Raw genomic sequence first — 18,120 nt, forward strand, 5'->3', positions numbered from 1 at the left:
GTATATTAGTCAAGTTCTCTAGAGAAACAAAACCAAAAATTTATACATATATAGAATATAAAATATACATATGTGTATATATATACACAGACACCTATATAGGTATATATGACATTTATTATAAGGAATTGTTTCATGTGGTTAAGGAGGCTGAGAAGTCCCAAGATCTGTAGTTAGCAAGCTAGAGACCTAGGAGAGCCTATGTGTATGTAGTCCCAGTCCAAGTTCAAATGCCTGAGAACCATGAGAACTGACGGCCTTAAATTCCAGTCTGAAAGCCAGTAGGTTTGCAATCCAAGAAAAGCCAATGTTTCAGTCCAAGTCTGAAGACTGTAAAAGACCAATGCAGTCAAACAAAAAATGTTCCCTCTTACTCAGCTTTTTGCTCTAGTCGTGTCTTCAATTGTTTGGTTGAGGCCCACCCATGTTAGAGAAGGTAATCTGCTTTATTTAGTCTACTGATCAAATGGTAATCTCATCCAGAAACACCTTCACAGACTCAGGTAGAATAATGTTTGGTAAAATGTTTGGGCACCCATGGCCCAGGCAAATTGCCACACAAAGTTAACCATCACAACCATTAAGATAATACCATAGTTTTATTATTTTAAATTTTTTTCTATTTTTTTATTTTTTAATTTTTTTTTATTTCAGCATATTATGGGGATACAAATGTTTAGGTTACGTATACTGCCCTTGCCCCACCCAAGTCAGAGCTTCAAGTGTGTCCATTCCCCAGTGTGCACCACACCCATTAGGTGTGTATATACCCATCCCCTCCTCTCCCTCAAACACCATAGTTTTAAATGTGTAAATGAAGTTCACGCCTGACATGGTAACATGGATTATCAGTGGTAGGGAAGATTCCATTCCATACCTTTAAAAAGTTATCAAGTATCTTTTTTCAACAGGCAGTCAATTTGAAGAAAAGTAAAAACCTTAGAAACTGCTGCATATTTCTCAATATTTCTGTCCAAATTAGAAAGCCAACTCACTTGTTATTAACTTTTGATGGCTCATTAAAGAAAACATACTTCCTTTATTTACCAAATACTTAACTGACCTTTCGTGATCAGACTTAGCTCCAGCTTGGATACATTTTTTGAGGCCACTGTATATACCTAATTCTTTTTTCTGTTTGATCTGATGGCAATAGATTTTGGTATGAGACTACGCTTCCTTCAAAAAATTATATTGGGTGAGATTTCTCTTTTATTGATGCCACACATTTTGTCTAAAATCATCCCCAGTTGGCAGGAGTGATGTACCAGTTAGTTGCATACAACCCACAAACATGCATGCAGCCAATATTCTTATACTGTATTCCAAAATGCAGTGTTACTACTGGGGCAAAAAGAACAGGAAAGAAAAAAGTTGACTTTAAACAGTCCTGATTTTCTGATAGGGAATAAAGGATTCTACAGCTCCTGTCTTCTGTTGCTGCCAGCATTAGTAAGAAAATCAACAGCACTTGTTTTTCAGTCATATTTTTTTTTGTCAAAAAAATAAATGTTCTTTGATCACATATACACAAAGTAAATAGATAGGTACTTACTATATTTGCCATTTTCCATCCATGATTTTATTGCCAGCAGTACTACAAAGCCAAAATTCAATATTTTATATATTTTGAAATGTATTCTGTATATACTAAACACAGAGAAGTCCTCTCCAAATAATTTACTTTGTAGATTAATGAATTTATAACTTCTAATCACATTGTTTATCCCTTTATTAGTAGACTATATCATCACCATTTATTTGAGCACATTTCATTTTTAAGCAATTTTCTTAGAAAGGTCTTCCTTACTCTCAATTTTAAAAGTATCTCCCTGTAGTTTCCACCTCTTGGCTCATATTCTTTTCTTTGAAACAACAGTATGGTTCTCAGTGCCCTCCAACTTCTCTTTGAAACATCCCTACTTTTTCCAACTGTTCTAATGAGATGGCATTGTGGGTGTTAATATAACCATTTATCAAAACCATTTAGAGGACCATTTATCAAATTCTTTGTGCCAATTACTATGCTAAGCACTTTACATGCATTGTTTCATTTAATCATTTATTTGACAGATATTGAGTATCTACTATGTGTTAAAGTGCTTGGAATACATCAGTGAACAAAACACAATGATTATCACCTTTGTGGAACTTACAGATACATTAGATAGAAGGTAACAAGTGTTATTTAAAAAAGCACATCTAAGAACAACCTGATTATTGGGTACTACTGTAATCTCCATTTTATAAATAAGAACTCTAAGGCTCAATAAATGTTGATATGTGATATGGAACCAAAAAGCAAAATTTAATAGTTGTTCTACTCACATGTCTCTTGTAGAGTATAAAAAGGGGAGAAGTTATCATCTGATAGCAAACCCCTTGTTCTACACAGATCCTATAAAAAAAATCCTATATAATTTGAATTTGAATTTTAGTTTTTATTAGCATTTTATATCAATGTTACCTCCTAAAAATTCTTATTTAGTTCACCCTATAACTCCTCTTAGTATTTTCATGTTATTTTATTTGCATATATTCTCTCTTCTTACCCTTTCCTCTGAGTCAAACTTGTATGAATGGTTCTGAGGAAGTAGAAGTCAAAACTATAAGAAAAGAGACTATATTCAGAACTTGCTAAAGGGTCCCACATATAACAGTTGTAGTTACATATAAATATCTCCATCTGTCATGGGTCAGCCATGTTTAATAGGTTATTCAACAAAAGTGTTTGGCAGGACTAAGACAACTCTGTTACTAAGACAACCTCATCCATCAACATAATTCACCATCTGTGATGCCCATCAGTAGAATGTTAGAGTGATATAGACCTTCCCGTTTGAACTCTGGATAATCTTTTGTCTCATTGCCAATAAAAATGTCCTGTTCAGGTCCCTGAAAAATTCTTTCTAAATACTTTGGTCTTGATAGCAGGTTGAGATCAATAATCTGAACATAATGACATTTCTAAAAGAGCTTGTTTTTCTTGAATTAATACTCTGTTTTAATTCTAGATCTGCCAAAACATTATTTGAAATGTAAAAGTTATGTAGAAACTTTTCTATGGTCTGCTAAGTGTACAATAGCATTATGTCTAAGAAAAAATAATGTATATACCTTAATTAAAAGTGCTTTATTGCTAAAAAGAAAAAAAAAGGCAAAGAATCATCTAAGCCTTCACAAGTCATAATCTTTTTGCTGGCAGAGGGTCTTGCCTCATTGTTGATGGCTGCTGACTGATCAGGATACTGGTTGTGAAAGTGGGTACAGCTGTCACAATTCCTTAAAATAAAACAAAAATGAAGTTGCCACATTAATTGACTTTTCCTTTCACAAAAGATTTCTCTGTAGCATGTAATGCTGATTGATAGCATTTTACCTACGGTAGAACTTTTTTCAAACTTTGAGTCAACCTCTCTAACCACACTGCTGCTTTAACAACTAAATTTAGATAATATTCTAAATTCTTTGTTGTCATTTCAACAATATTCACAGCATCTTCACTGGAAGTATATTCCATCTCAAGAAACCACTTTCTTTGCTCATCCATAAAAAGCAACTCCTTATCCCTTCGAGATTTATCACAAAATTGCAGGATTTCAGGCACATCTTCATACTCCACTTCTAACCCTAGTTCTCTTGTTCTTTCCACCACATCTATAGTGACTTCCTCCAATGATATCTTGAACCTCTCAAAGTCATCCATGAGGGTTGGAATCAACTTCTTCCAAATTACTGTTAGCGTTGATATTTTGACCTTTTCTCATGAATCACAAATGTTCTTAATGTCATCTAGAATGATGAATCCTTTCCAGGAGGTTCTCAATGTACTTTGCTCAAAACGATCAAAGGAATCACTATATATGGCAGCTATACCATTAGGAAATGTATTTCTGAAATAATAAGACTTGAAAGTCAAAATTATGCTTTGATCCATGGGCTACAAAATAGATGAAACAGGCAAGAAGACAACATTAATCTCTTTGCACATCTCCATCGGAACTCTTGGGTGACAGATACATTGTCAATATTTTGAAAAGAAATTTTTCCTGAGTAGTAGTTTCAATAGTGGGCTTAAAGTATTCTGTAAACCATGCTATAAACAGATGTGCTGTTATCTAGGCTTTGCTGTTCCATTTCTAGAGAACAGGCAGAGTAGATTTAGCATAATTCTTAAGAGCTATAAGCTTTTCAAAATGGTGAATAACTATTGGCTTCAACTTAAAGTCACCAGCTGCATTAGCCCCTAATAAGAGAATTAGCTTGTCCTTTGAAGCTTTGAAACCAGGCATTAGCTTCTCCTCTGTAGGTATGAAAGTCATAGATGGCATTTTCTTCTAATAGAATGATGTTTCATCTACATTAAGAATGTGTTGGTTAGTGTAGCCATCTTCATCAATTACCTTAGCTAGATCATTTGAATAACTCACTGCAGCTTCTCCATCAATCAGCACTTGCTACTTTACCTAAGACTTTCATGTTATGGAGATGGCTTCTTTCCTTAAACTTTATGAACCAACCTCTGCTAGCTTCACATGTCTTCTGCAGCTTTCTAACCTTTCTCAGCCTTCCTGGCATTGAAGAGAGTTAGAGTCTTGCTCTGGATTTGGCTTTGGTGTAAAGGAATGTTGTGGCTGGCTTGATCTTGTGTACAGATGACTAAAAAGTTCTCCATGTTAGTAACAAGGCTGATTCACTTTGTCATTCATGTATTCACTAGAGTAGCATCTTTAATTTCCTTCCAGAACTTTTCCTTTGCATTCACAATTTGACTATTTGGTGCAAGAGGTGTAGCTTTTGATCTATCGTTACTTTCCACATGCCTTTCTCACTAAACATAGTCATTTCTGGCTTTTGATTTAAAGTGAGAGATGTGTGACTCTTCTTTTCACTTGAACACTTAGAGGCCATTGTAGGGTTATTAACTGGTCTAATTTCAATATTTTTTGGTCTCAGGGAATAGGGAGGCCTGAGAAGAAGAAGAGAGACTGGGAATGGCTGGTTAATGGAGCAGTCAGAAAGCACATTTATCATTTAAGTTTCCTGTCTTGTGTGGGCATGGTTCATGGTGCCCCAAAACAATTACAATAGTAATATGTTCCCAACTCAATTAAATGATAAATGATAAAAGTTTGAGTTGGATATGGTAATTACCGTGATTTGATCATTACACTTGTATATTATACATTTATCAAAATATCCCACTGTACCAAATAAATATGTACAATTATTATGTCACTTAAAAATAATAATAAAAGCAAAAATATCACTTATCACAGATCACCATACCAGACATAATAACTATGAAAACGTTTGAAATTTTGCCAGAATTACCAAAATGAGACAAAGAGACACACAGTGAGCACATGCTGTTGGATAGATGATAGTGCTGATAAATTTGCTTAACGTAGGGTTGCCACAACCCTGCATTGGGTAAAGAAAAACACAATATCTGTGAAGTACAATAAAGGAAAACACAATAAATTGAGGTATTCCTGTATTTGTCTCCCTCTGGGCCATTCAGTGTCATTAAATTGTATTGTGGGGAAAAAGTTATTTTCATTGAGTTTCTGTATATGCCAGGACACAAGGAGGTTGTAAGGAGGGTGGGCAGGAGAGGAGCGGAGGAGAGGAGAAGAGAGAGAGGGGGAAAAAGCAAGGGAGGGGGGAGAGAGAAAGAGAGAGAGAGAGACTGACTCAGTGCTTTTAATAATATTGGATATGTCAAGTTTGAGATGTCTTGAGTTTGATGATATACCCATTTTATAGGAAAGAAAATTGAAACTTAGGGAGGTTAAGGGACTAGACAAAGTCACACACCACACATCCATTTTAAGTATCACAAACAGTGAAATCTTTTAGCTACATAAATGGTTCAACACTTGTGGTAAACTCTGTTTAATTTTGCTTTATTTTTGTTTCCATTGTTTTGGGTTATTCTTGGAAAATAAAGGAAACCTAGTAAAAAGTTTTGAAAATTATTGAGATGTTTGGTATGCATTTGCATTACACATTCATCAAATTGCGTTACACATTTCATCAAACGCAGCCAAACTGTGTCCCACTTAGAGTGGAGTTTGTCTCCTGCTTATCTATTTGAGTTGAGAAGACCAGACTAACTGCATAAGGTTCAGTCTACAAATAGCCAGTTGTTTAGATGCAACCATATGCAAAACTCTCTGAACCATATGGGTTGAGCACGGAGAGAAAGAGAAGCATATGTAAAAGAAGTTTGAAGAAGAGCCTCAGAGACAGCATTTTGGGCTCATAAGATGCTGATATTTATTCTTGTATAAGCAAATGATTGGATATTTTGTGGGGATGAAAATATGATAAATATGAATTTCCAAAGGATAATCCTGGAATATGGAATTATGGATTAGAAGAGGTAAGGTGGGTATAGGAGAACTGGTACTCCTCACATAAATGATATGATTGTAGAATAAGGCAATGTACATGGTGAAAAGGTGGCAGACTAAGAGCTACTTACTAATGAAAAAGCTGTAGGTGCTGCTGATGGAATATTGTGGAAGAGTGTGGGGAAGATGTCAAGGATGACTTCTGGATCTTTATGTTGTGTAACAATATTAATGATGGTACTTTTACTGAGATCATTGGGAAAAAATCAGGCATGAGGTAGAGAGCAGATCATGAGTTCAGTTTTGGATAAATTGACTTCATGTGCACTTCAAAGATAAAAATAATCAAGTAGGCAGGAGAATATGTAAGTCTGGAGCCCAGAAGAGATATATAGGCTATAAATAGAACTGAGTGAATCATCAGAATAATCTGTCTATTAACCAAAGATGTGCTTGTTTAGCAGTAAGAGAGAGGAAGTCTAAGAAGTTATTTTTGAGGGACTTCAACATTTGCTGGTTGGAAAAAAGATGGATTGTACAAAGGAAATAAGAGAAAAGGCAAATCCAGAGATGTAGGAGGAAAACCAAGATAATGTTGTGTCACCCAACCAATGGAACAGAACGTTTAAAGGAGAGGCCACTGGTGTCGACTGATTTTAGGAGATCAAGTGAAAATAATACAGAATGGGTCTTTTGGATTTATTGGGGTGGAGAGAATTAGTGATTAAGAAAGGAATAAATTTAGAAAAGGAATAAATGCAGATTAGTAATGAGGTGGGTAGGAAGTGAGTAGGAGGTGAGAAAATGAACCCATGGCACATAAGCCAGTGTTTTGGGAAGCTAAACTAATAAGGAATGGAGAATGATAAAACTATAATTGGCTCTTGAACAATATGAGCTTGAACTGTGCAGGTCCACCTATATGTGAATTTTTTTCAATAAACATATTGAAAAATTTTTTGGAGATTTTTGACATTTTCAAAAAACTCCCAGATAAACTATGTAGCCTAGAAATATCAAAAAAATAAGAAAATGATGATATGATGTTATATCTGGAAAACCCCCAGGATTCAACCAAGAGACTCCTGGAATTGATTAACGAATACAGCAAAGTCTCAGGCTACAAAATTAATATACACAAATCAGAGGCATTTATATATGCCAATAACAGTCAATCGGAAAACCAAATTAAAGACTCAATACCCTTCAAAATAGCAACAAAGAAAATAAAATATCTAGGTATATATCTAACTAAAGAGGTAAAGGACCTCTATAAGGAAAACTATGAAACACTGAGAAAAGAAATAGCAGAACTTGCAAATAGATGGAAAAATATACCATGCTCGTGGATCGGAAGAATCAACATTGTTAAAATGTCTATACTACCCAAAGTGATCTACAGATTCAATGCAATCCCTATTAAATTACCAACATCATTCTTTACAGACATAGAGAAAATAATTATACACTTTGTATGGAATCAAAGAAGACCCCGTATAGCAAAAGCAATTTTAAGCAACAAAAACAAAATGGGAGGTATTAATTTGCCAGACCTCAAACTATACTACAAGGCCGTGGTTCTTAAAACAGCCTGGTATTGGCACAAGTGCAGGGACACAGACCAGTGGAACACAACAGAAAATCCAAATATAGAACCATCCTCATATAGTCACCTAATTTTCGACAAAGCGGGAAAGAATATACTCTGGGGACAAGAATCCCTATTCAACAAATGGTGCTGGGAGAATTGGTTAGCCACTTGTAGAAGACTGAAACAGGACCCACAGCTTTCACCTCTCACAAAAATCAAATCACGGTGGATAACAGACTTTAAACCTTAGGCGTGATACAATCAGAATTCTAGAAGAAAATGTAGGAAAGACTCTTACAGACATTGGCCTAGGCAAAGAATTTATGAAGAAGACCCCCAAGGCAATCACAGCAGCAACAAAAATAAATGAATGGGACATGATTAAATTAAAAAGCTTCTGCACAGCCAAAGAAACAGTCCAGAGAATAAACAGACCACCTACAGAATGGGAAAAAATTTTTGCATACTACACATCAGATAAAGGACTGATAACAAGAATCTATTTAGAACTCAGGAAAATCAGCAAGAAAAAATCAAGCAACCCTATCAAAAAGTGGGCAAAGGACATGAATAGAAATTTTTCAAAAGAAGATATAAAAATGGCTAACAAACATATGAAAAAGTGTTCAACATCTCTAATCATCAGGGAAATGCAAATCAAAACCACAATGAGATATCACTTAACCCCAGTGAGAATGGCCTTTATCAAAAAAACCCAAAACAACACATGTTGGTGTGGGTGTGGAGAGACAGGAACACTAATACACTGCTGGTGGGACTGCAAACTAGTGCAACCTCTGTGGAAAGCATTATGGAGGTATCTTAAACAGATTCAAGTAGACCTGCCATTTGACCCAGCAATCCCATTACTGGGCATATACCCAAAGGAAAAAAGGTCATTCTGTAACAAAGGCACGTGTACCCAAATGTTTATAGCAGCACAATTCACAATAGCAAAGATGTGGAAACAACCCAAATGCCCATCAATACATGATTGGATTAGTAAGCTGTGGTATATGTATACCATGGAATACTACTCAGCTATAAGGAATGATGAAGATACAACATCTCTATGGTTCTCCTGGAGAGAGCTGGAACCCATTATATTAAGTGAAGTATCCCAAGAATGGAAAAACAAGCATCACATGTACTCACCAGAAAATTGGTTTCCTTGATCATCACCTAAATACAAATCTGGAAACGACACCAATTGGGACATCAGACTGAGGTGGGGGGTGGGGGAGGGGATGGGGGTATGCCTACACAATGAGTGCATTGCGCACCGTTTGGGGAGTGGTAACACTTGAAGGTGCTGACTCGGGAAAGGAGGGGTGGGGAAAAAAAATATGAAACTATTGTTTTTAACTTGCACTGTTCACTTAATAATTTATCATGAATATTTCCCATATTATTTCATATCATTGTACAAGAAATAATGTATACATTATGAGGACATACTGTATCTAACAAGATATACTGTTAGACTCTTTGATTCTGTGAAATAAAAAAAAAAAAAAAGGAAAAAAAAAAGGAAAAGAGTTGACAGAGCACAAAAAGATAATTAGCTTTACATCCTAATTAATCTGCAGTTGGGAAAAAAAAAAATAAGAAAAAAATAGTTATGTCATGAATGCATAAAATATATGTAGATACTAATCTATTTTATCATTTACTACCATAAAATATACACACATCTATTATAAAAAATTAAAATTTATCAAAACATATATACACAAACACAGACCATACATGGCATCATTCAGAATTAAAAGAAATATAAACAAACATAAAAATGTAGTATTAAATCTGCATAAAATTAACTATAGTACATACTCTCCTGCTGTAATAATTTTGAAGTCACCTCTTGTTCCTATTGCAGTGAGCTTAAGTGTTGCAAAAATCCACTTAAAATGCTGCGTAAAGCTAATCATCTCCTTCTGAGCAGTTTGTCTCGCCAGTAAATTACACATTGCAGTAAAAAGTGATCTCTCATGGTTTTTCCATATTTTTCCTAGTGTTTAATGCAATGCTGTAAACCTTGAATAACACCATGAGACTCATGAAGTGCCACTAGTGATGCTGGAAGTGCTCTCAAAAAGTAGAAAAAGTCATGACATCACAAGAAAAAGTTGAATTTCTTAATATGTAGTATAGATTAAGGTCTACTGCTACAGCTGCCTACCATTTCAAGATAAATGAATCCAACATAAATACTGTTGTAAGAAAAAAGAAAAAGGAAATGAAATTTGTGAGTCTATTGCTGCAGCTACACCAGCAGGCATTACAACCTTGCACTTTTTGCAAAATACCTTTTATCTCCTATTGAAAATTCAGCTTTTACATGGGTACAGAATTGCTATTAGAAAAAAATATACCTATGGACTCCGATGTGATTCAAGAAAAAGTGAAGTCATCATATTACAACTTAAGCAAAAGGAAGGTGAAGGATCTAAAGCTGGAGATTTAATGCCAGTAAAGGATGGTTTGATAATTTTAGAAAAAGGTTTGGCTTAAAAAAATGTCAAAATAATAGGAGAATCAGATTCTGCTGACCAATAAGAAACTTAGAAGAGTTCCCAGATGCCATTAAGAAAATCACTGAGGAGAAAGGATATCTACTTAAACAAGTTTTTAATGCAGAAAAAAGTGACCTATTCAGAAAAAAAATACCACAAAGGACATTTATTAGTAAGGGAGAGAAGTGAGCACCAGGATTTAAGGCAGTAAGGGATAGGCTAACTCTACTGTTTTGTGAAAATGAAGTTGGGTTTATGATTAGAACTGCCCTTATCCATAAAGCTGCTAACCCTGGAGCTTTGGAGGGAAAAAAATAAACATCAGCTACCCATCTTTCAGTCGTACAGCAAGAAGGCCTGGACAACGAGAACTCTTTTTTTGGATAGGTTCTATCAGTGCTTTGACCCTGAATTCAGGAAGTGCCTTCTCAGAGGTGACTAACTTTTAAAGTTGTTTTAATATTGAACAATGCCTCTGACCACCCAGAATGCAATGAATTCAACACCTAAAGTGTCTATGTGCCCCCAAACACAATGTCTCTAATTTAGCCTCTCGATCTGTGGTCATAAGGACCTTAAAGGTTCATTACATGAAGTATTCTTTGAAAAGAACTGTCAGGGCTATGGAAGAGAACCCCAATAGAAAGGACATCATGAAATTCTAGAAGAATTTACACCATTGAAGATGCCATCATTGTTATAGAAAAAGCCCTATGAAAGCCATCAAGCCCAAAACAATAAATTCCTGATGAAGAAAATTGTGCCCAGATGTTTTGCCATGACTTTACAGGATTTATGATGGAGCCAATCAAGGAAATTATGAAAGAGATTATGAATATGACAAAAAAGGTGGAGGTGGGTGAAGATTTTCAAAATTTCAATCTTGGAGAATTCAAGAGCTAATAGACACCACACCAGAAGAATTAACAGAAGATATCGATAAGTGTCTCCAAACCAGTGCTAAATGATGAGGAAGAGGATATAGAAGAAGCAGTTCCAGAAAACAAATTAACACTAGACAATCGAGCAGAAGGGTCCAATTATTCAAGTCTGCTTTTTACTTCTTTTATGACATGGACTCTTCTGTCATATGGACATAGAAACTAAAGCAAGTGGTAGAAGAAGGATTGATGCCATACAGAAAATTTTTTAGAGAAATGAAAAAGCAAAATAGACAGAAATTACCACATATTTCCATATGTAACACCAAGTATGCCTGCCTCTCTTGCTTCGCCTTCCACGTACTCTACCTCTCCTGCCTCTGCCACCCCCGAGACACAAGACCAACCCCTTCTCTTCCTGCTTCTCTTCAGCCTCATCAATGTGAAGCTGGCAAGGATGAAGACCTTTATGATGATCTATTTCTATTTCATTAATAGTAAATGTATTTTCTCTTCCTTATGATTTTCTTAATAACATTTTCCTTTCTTTAGCTTACTTTTTTGTAAGAATACAGTATATATCATAATACATATAATGTACACAATATGTTAATTGACTGTTTATTTTATTTTAAGTCTTCCAGTCAACAGTAGGCCTTTAGCAGTTAAACTTTGGGGCAGCCAAAGATTATAGGTGGATTTTTGACTCCATGGGATGTTGTTGGCCCTAGTCCCAGCATTGTTCAAGGGTGACCTGTGTATCTTGAGGGAAAATGAGGTCAAGAGAGAGATTGCTTAACACAATATTTCTATAATATTTCTTTCTAAATATATAATTTATCATAAAAATTTTTTAAATGATTAGCAATGCTATACAATGAAAAGTACTTATATTTCTATATTTTTATCAACACAGGGTACTATTAAATTATTTGTTATTTGATAATCTTATAATTGAAAATGCCATAATATTTTAATTTGTAGTGTTTTACTTATGAATGAAATTGTACATCTTTTCATATATCAAATAAGTAGTATATATCTCTATTTTCTGCAAGCTACCTATTCCTGCACTTAGTCTATTTTTTCTGTTTATTTTTTTCTTATTGATTTATAAAAACTATTTATAAACTAAAGAAAGTAGTTCATTGACATGTGTTGAAAATATTTTTACTCTTGTCATTTAATTTTGACTCTTTATGATATTTTGACAATACCAAACTCTATTTTTTTATTTCAGAATATTATGGGGGTACACATATTTTGATTACATAATTTGCTTTTGTATAGTTTCAGTCAAAGTTATAAGTGTGCCCTTCACCCAGACAGTGTGCATTGTATACGTTAAGTGTGAATTTACCAATCTCCACTTCCTCTTCCCACCTGCTTGATTTTCATTGAGTTTTACTTCCATATGTTCATGTAAGGGTTGATCAATTAGTTCTAATTTAGTATTGAGTACATGTGGTGTTTGTTTTTCCATACTTGTGATACTTCACTTAGAAGAATGGTATCCAGTTCCATCCAGGTTGTTAAAAAGATGTTTATAGCAGCACAATTCACAATCACAAAGATGTGGAGACAATCCAAGTGCCCATTAATATATGAGTGGATCAACCTCTAGAGATTTTTAGACATTTTCTTCTTTTATGACTCAGAATATTTGCATATTGCACATAAAGTTTAGTCCCAATGGTTGGTTTGTTTAATTGGTTGTTTAATTTTGGGATCCAGGTAGGATAGGGGATTTACTTAATGAAGAGGAAGCAATTAATAGTATAAAATCCCTAAAAATGTGAGAATGGGTGTCATTTAAAGCACAGGTGGAGGAAACAAGCTGAGGTCAACTCCAGAATTGGAATATAAATTAGAAAAACATGATGGAGCAGGTATATTTTAAAGCTTTAAAAATAGAAAAATCACTTGATGGCCTCTCTTTTCTTTGTAAATTTAGAAGCAGGTGAAGAAGGAAGCGTGTGTGTGTGTGTGTGTGTGTGTGTACAGGGGGGTGGCAGTGGGTTGAGAAGTTGTCAGTGCAGATTGGAGAACCAGGAAAACTATACTCCTAATAAGTGGTTTCATATATTATATTTTTAAAATATTACTCTATGTGTTACAAACAATGAGAAGAGGAAGATTTGGTTACATTAGGATGAAAAATGTTCCTAAAATAACAGCAAATTTAACATTTGTACATGTACTGTCACATAAAATATTGCAGTGAATTTTCACAGTCAGAATTTTAAGGTTACTTGAACAACAGCTCTGTTCTTGAATTAATAACTGGTAGAAAGCAGCCATGAATTTAATGTACATTAGCTAATTGGAAACCAAGTCTTTGATCTGTGACCAAATGGACTTCCTAACACTGTCCTCCCACCCCAGAGTTCCAGGCAGGGCTGGACAATCACAGGACTTTCCTGCTTTAGTAGATCACTTTCAGCATGACAACCAAAAACTCTTAGGTTCAGAGAAAAGACTGCTCTATCAAAAGAATAGATTGAGTTACACATGTCCAACCCCTTCTTCAGTATTACCAGACAGGTAAGTCCCTAAGAGAGAAAGGAGGGAGGTGGTGGAGAGAAGCCGGGTGTTTTCCTTTCATGGTTTTCTCTCTTGGAGAGTGAAAATCCCTCTCAAACACCCCTGAAATGTAGAGTGAGATATTTCTTTTATCTCTCACAAGTCACTTCTGAAGTGAGTAATATTAACTCAACTTTATAGATGAAGAATTTGAAGCTCAGAGACATTACTTATCAATGGCAACTCAACTTACCAGAGTTGGAAGGTGCTACGGGTCTGACAACTGGGAATGCCCACTAGTAGAACAGAGTGCCTTGATGTTATTGGACAGAGAAGTATTCCTATGTGAAGGATGAAACCAACCCATGACTTTGAAGGCCTCTTCCAACACTAAAGCTTGTGCTTTAAAGGCATCTGCATCCTCAAGTGTCCTGCTGGCTTTGGGACTGATTGTACTTTTAAAATTTGTTTAGATAAAAGTTTTAAAATATCTGGATGATAATAACAAGTATTTATGGAATGATCTTTGTTTAGCAAGCACTGTTCTAAGTGGTTGGTATCCATGTATTAATTTATTGACTTTTTATAGCAATCCTATTTGAAGATATTTTTATTAACCTCATTTTATGTTGAGGAAACTAAAGAATAGACAACGAATTTGCTCAAAATCACATAGACAGTAAGTGACGGTGAGGACATTTGAAGGTAATCTGTACCCTTAACTGCTCTGGTAAACTGTCTCAGGATCTTCGATAATTCTCAATTTCAGTAATAAATTTGATCCTTATCATATAAAATATTAATATAATTTTTCTATTACAAAGACAATTTCTAATAAAGAAAAATACAGGAAGTTGGATTGTCCAAGTTACTTTTAAAAAAATTAATAAAACCCAGACAATTTTCTGTAAACCAGAAAATTGAAATGATTAGATGGACTATTCAAACTGTGCTATTTTTCTGGGAACACTGATAAAATTTTAATTTTTAGTAAATAGAAAAAATTTAGGTTGCTTTGTAAGTGTGTATAAATATCTGAGGAGAGACAAAGGCAAATATATTATTCTGTAGTGAAACCAGGTGAAAGACATCTGCTGTTCTATTATTTTTCTAGAAGACTGATATGATTTCATGGAATTCACAGATATAAACTATATATACACACACATATGCAGCATATGTGTGTGTATATATATATATTTCTGTTAGTTGGAGGGCACTGTGATAAGTCATTCTAAAGCAGCAGCTGGTAATCTAAGGTCCCTGGCCGAATCCAGTGCACTTTCTGTTTTTGTATATAAAGTTTTATTAGAACACAGCCACAGTCATTCACAGAATGTCTATGGCTGCTTTGGGACTATAACAGCAAAGTTGAGTATTAATAGCAGAGACCATATATGTCCTTTAAAGTCTTAATTATTTACTATCTTAGCCTTTACAGAAAAAAATTGCTGACTTCTGATCTCAGAGTTTTTTCATTTGTAAAGATGGCCCTGCTTACCTACCCAACAGTATTAAGACTTATGCTTTCAATATTTATTCAGAAGCAGTCATGATATGCACATAAGCTCCACTTTTTTTCAAGTATTTTTGAGATTGAAGGGCTTCTGATAAAATTATGACATTAGATAGTCATAGGAGTGTTAGTTAAACAGAGGAGTGCAGGCTTGAGTGCTATGTTTCTCAGTGGAGACCAAGAACAAAGGAGCCTGTTTTGACTTTAGCATCCTGGAACATAATGTTCAAAGCAATTGGAACAGACAATGCATCTGAAATACCTCCTTATTCAACCCTGAGTGATTTGATTTTACCTAAAATAAAAGAGTGTGCTAAATTTAATAAGGAATGTACTCTTCAGGTGTCGCTATTAGTCCCTTCTAATACAGTTATTTTTACTCTTCTCATTTGTTAAATTGGACTGATGACATGGATTAAAAATCACTTCTTTATTTTCCTCTTTACCCATCTTCCTCATTTTCCTAAGAGTTATTTTTTTCTAAAAAACAAATTTAATTGTGTCATCCTTCTGTATGATAATCTTAGTTGACTCTCTTTTGCCATCATATTCAAATCCATAATGTGGCATATACTCCCTTATAAAATATGGACCAAATCTGCCAGTCATTTCCCATTACACTCAGAGATAAGATTTAAAATATTTAACAACTGGTAAGACATCAGTCCAATCAGAACAGATGCAAATTATAACAAGCAGGTAAATTCATACTGATGATTGTCAGCTGAATATCAGAACCGAGAGATTTCTACACCCTCCACCTCTACCAAGTCTTCACTTCTTCTATATCAAAATTCTTATAACTCTCCAAACTTACCAAGCTTACAGTATCGATTACACTCTTTTCTTCCTGGAATGATTTCCCTGTCTTTTACCTACAAAATTAGGTTTATTAGGCAACACGTTTTCTGACAGTTTTGAAGACTTCCTGAACTCCACTAGGACTTTCCCAGACCTCTTAAAGCCCCTTTTAATTTTTATTTTTCTGTTTCCTCTTTCTCTTCCTCACTAGAATATGAACTCTTTGAAAACATGGGCAAAAGTTTGTTAATATTCATGCTTTTCATATTTAATGCATTGTAAATATTTGAGAATGGCTGAAACTGCAGAGAAAAAAAAAAAACAAGTGTGGCAGTTATATAGAAAAAGGTTCTCTTCAACGTCGATCAATCTAAGTAAAAGACAAATTTCTCAGGCTCTAAGTGTAGAAAAGCAGACTGAATGCATGTTGCTCTGCAAGGAAGCCAACCAAAAGTCTGCTAGTGGAGAGCAGAGATAATTCCCTATAACAAACTCCCCATGATTTTATGAGAAAGGTCTACTTCATAGCTTTTAGTACAGAATGGTGAGCTTCTGGCCTTTACAAAACACATCAGTGAAGAAATGAGTTCTTTCTATGAGGCTTATCCATGCATTCAATCACTAGCTATGGGAAATGTCAAATGATTAGTAAAGTGATGAGACAAGGAAGACCATAGACATACTTGGATACATGTTTGTGCTATTTTAAAGGAAGCCTTCATAATAGGTTTTGGTTCCTTTAAAAGGGAAAGAAAATAGATTTAGTTTTTCAGTACTCTGAACTTGTATTATTAGACTTGCCAACTAAGAAGGTGAATGTTGATTAGAAATGGTCCAGTCATTAGTTCGGGACACTTTATTTATTTATTATTTGTTTATTTTTATTTTTGATTTTTTCTTACATTTATTTTTCACTCAAAACAATACTTCTGGTTTTCCAACCCAATGGGAATTTTTAGGTAGCTTTTTATTATTAACTTCTAGCAGAATTACATTATCAGAAACATGCAGTGTGATTTTATTCCTCTGAAATATACTGAGATTTGTTTTATGGAAAAAAAATAGAGTTAAACTTTGTAAATGTACCATAGGTGCTTAAAATTCCTGCATCTTGAACAGTTGCTGCACAGATAGAAAGATGTTAGATAGATAATAAACAAATATAGTTGAGGTTGTTTTCTATTAGAATCTTCCACATGTTCCTGGTGTTTTGTTGCTTATTACATGAATTGTTGAAGGAGGGGTGTGAAAACTCCCACTCTGCTTGTGTGTTGGGTCCTTCCTGAGGTTCTGTCATCATTCACTTTCTAGGTTTTTCAGCCAAGACTGACCATGGGAACCCTTGGAAGTTCGGGAAGGAAGGAAAGGCCCAGAAACCGGGACAGGGGAGCTGGGTTGGGGAGGATGAGAAATCAGAAGGTCAGGAAAGGTTCCAGAGAGAGTCTGTCCCTGGGACAGCACCTGGTGAGGCTGGGGTGGGGCGGTGTCCTCAGAATGGGGTGAGGTCACGCAAGGTGCCCGTTGTGATGCTCCAAGGGCAGGCAGTTGATTGGTCCACAGGGAGTATAAAGTATCTGGTTGCTAGAGCAAGGACCACACAGGAGTAAGGTCTGGAGGAAGACAGAGCTCTGTTCCCCTCCAAATTATCCTGAGGGTCCCACTCACCTGCCCCTTTCTGATTGCTTTCAGCAAACCTGCTCATACCCTGACCTGTCCCTAAGCCCTCATCCCACTCCTCAAGGACTTCGTTTGACCCTAATACTTTCCCAGATCCCTTCCTCCTCCTCCTCTTCCCAGGTTCCCAATACCCACCTTCCCTCCACACCACCACCCCCCCCCCCGGGCCCTCTTCCCCTCCCCAATTGCAACCCATCCCCTTTCCCAGCCCTGACCCCATCAGTCCCCCTCCCCACCCACTAACTCACCCAGCCTC

General features: G+C 35.5%; 1 protein-coding gene across 8 annotated transcripts in view; it reads left to right on the top strand.

Annotated features, from left to right (window-relative positions):
• The window catches only part of GRM5 (glutamate metabotropic receptor 5), a 480,882-nt gene that overhangs the window by 192,610 nt on the left and 270,152 nt on the right, over positions 1-18,120 (top strand). The gene's annotated exons all lie outside the window — the stretch shown is intronic.

This window comes from Eulemur rufifrons, chromosome 6 (assembly GCF_041146395.1).
Source record: "Eulemur rufifrons isolate Redbay chromosome 6, OSU_ERuf_1, whole genome shotgun sequence".
Lineage (NCBI taxonomy): Eukaryota > Metazoa > Chordata > Mammalia > Primates > Lemuridae > Eulemur > Eulemur rufifrons.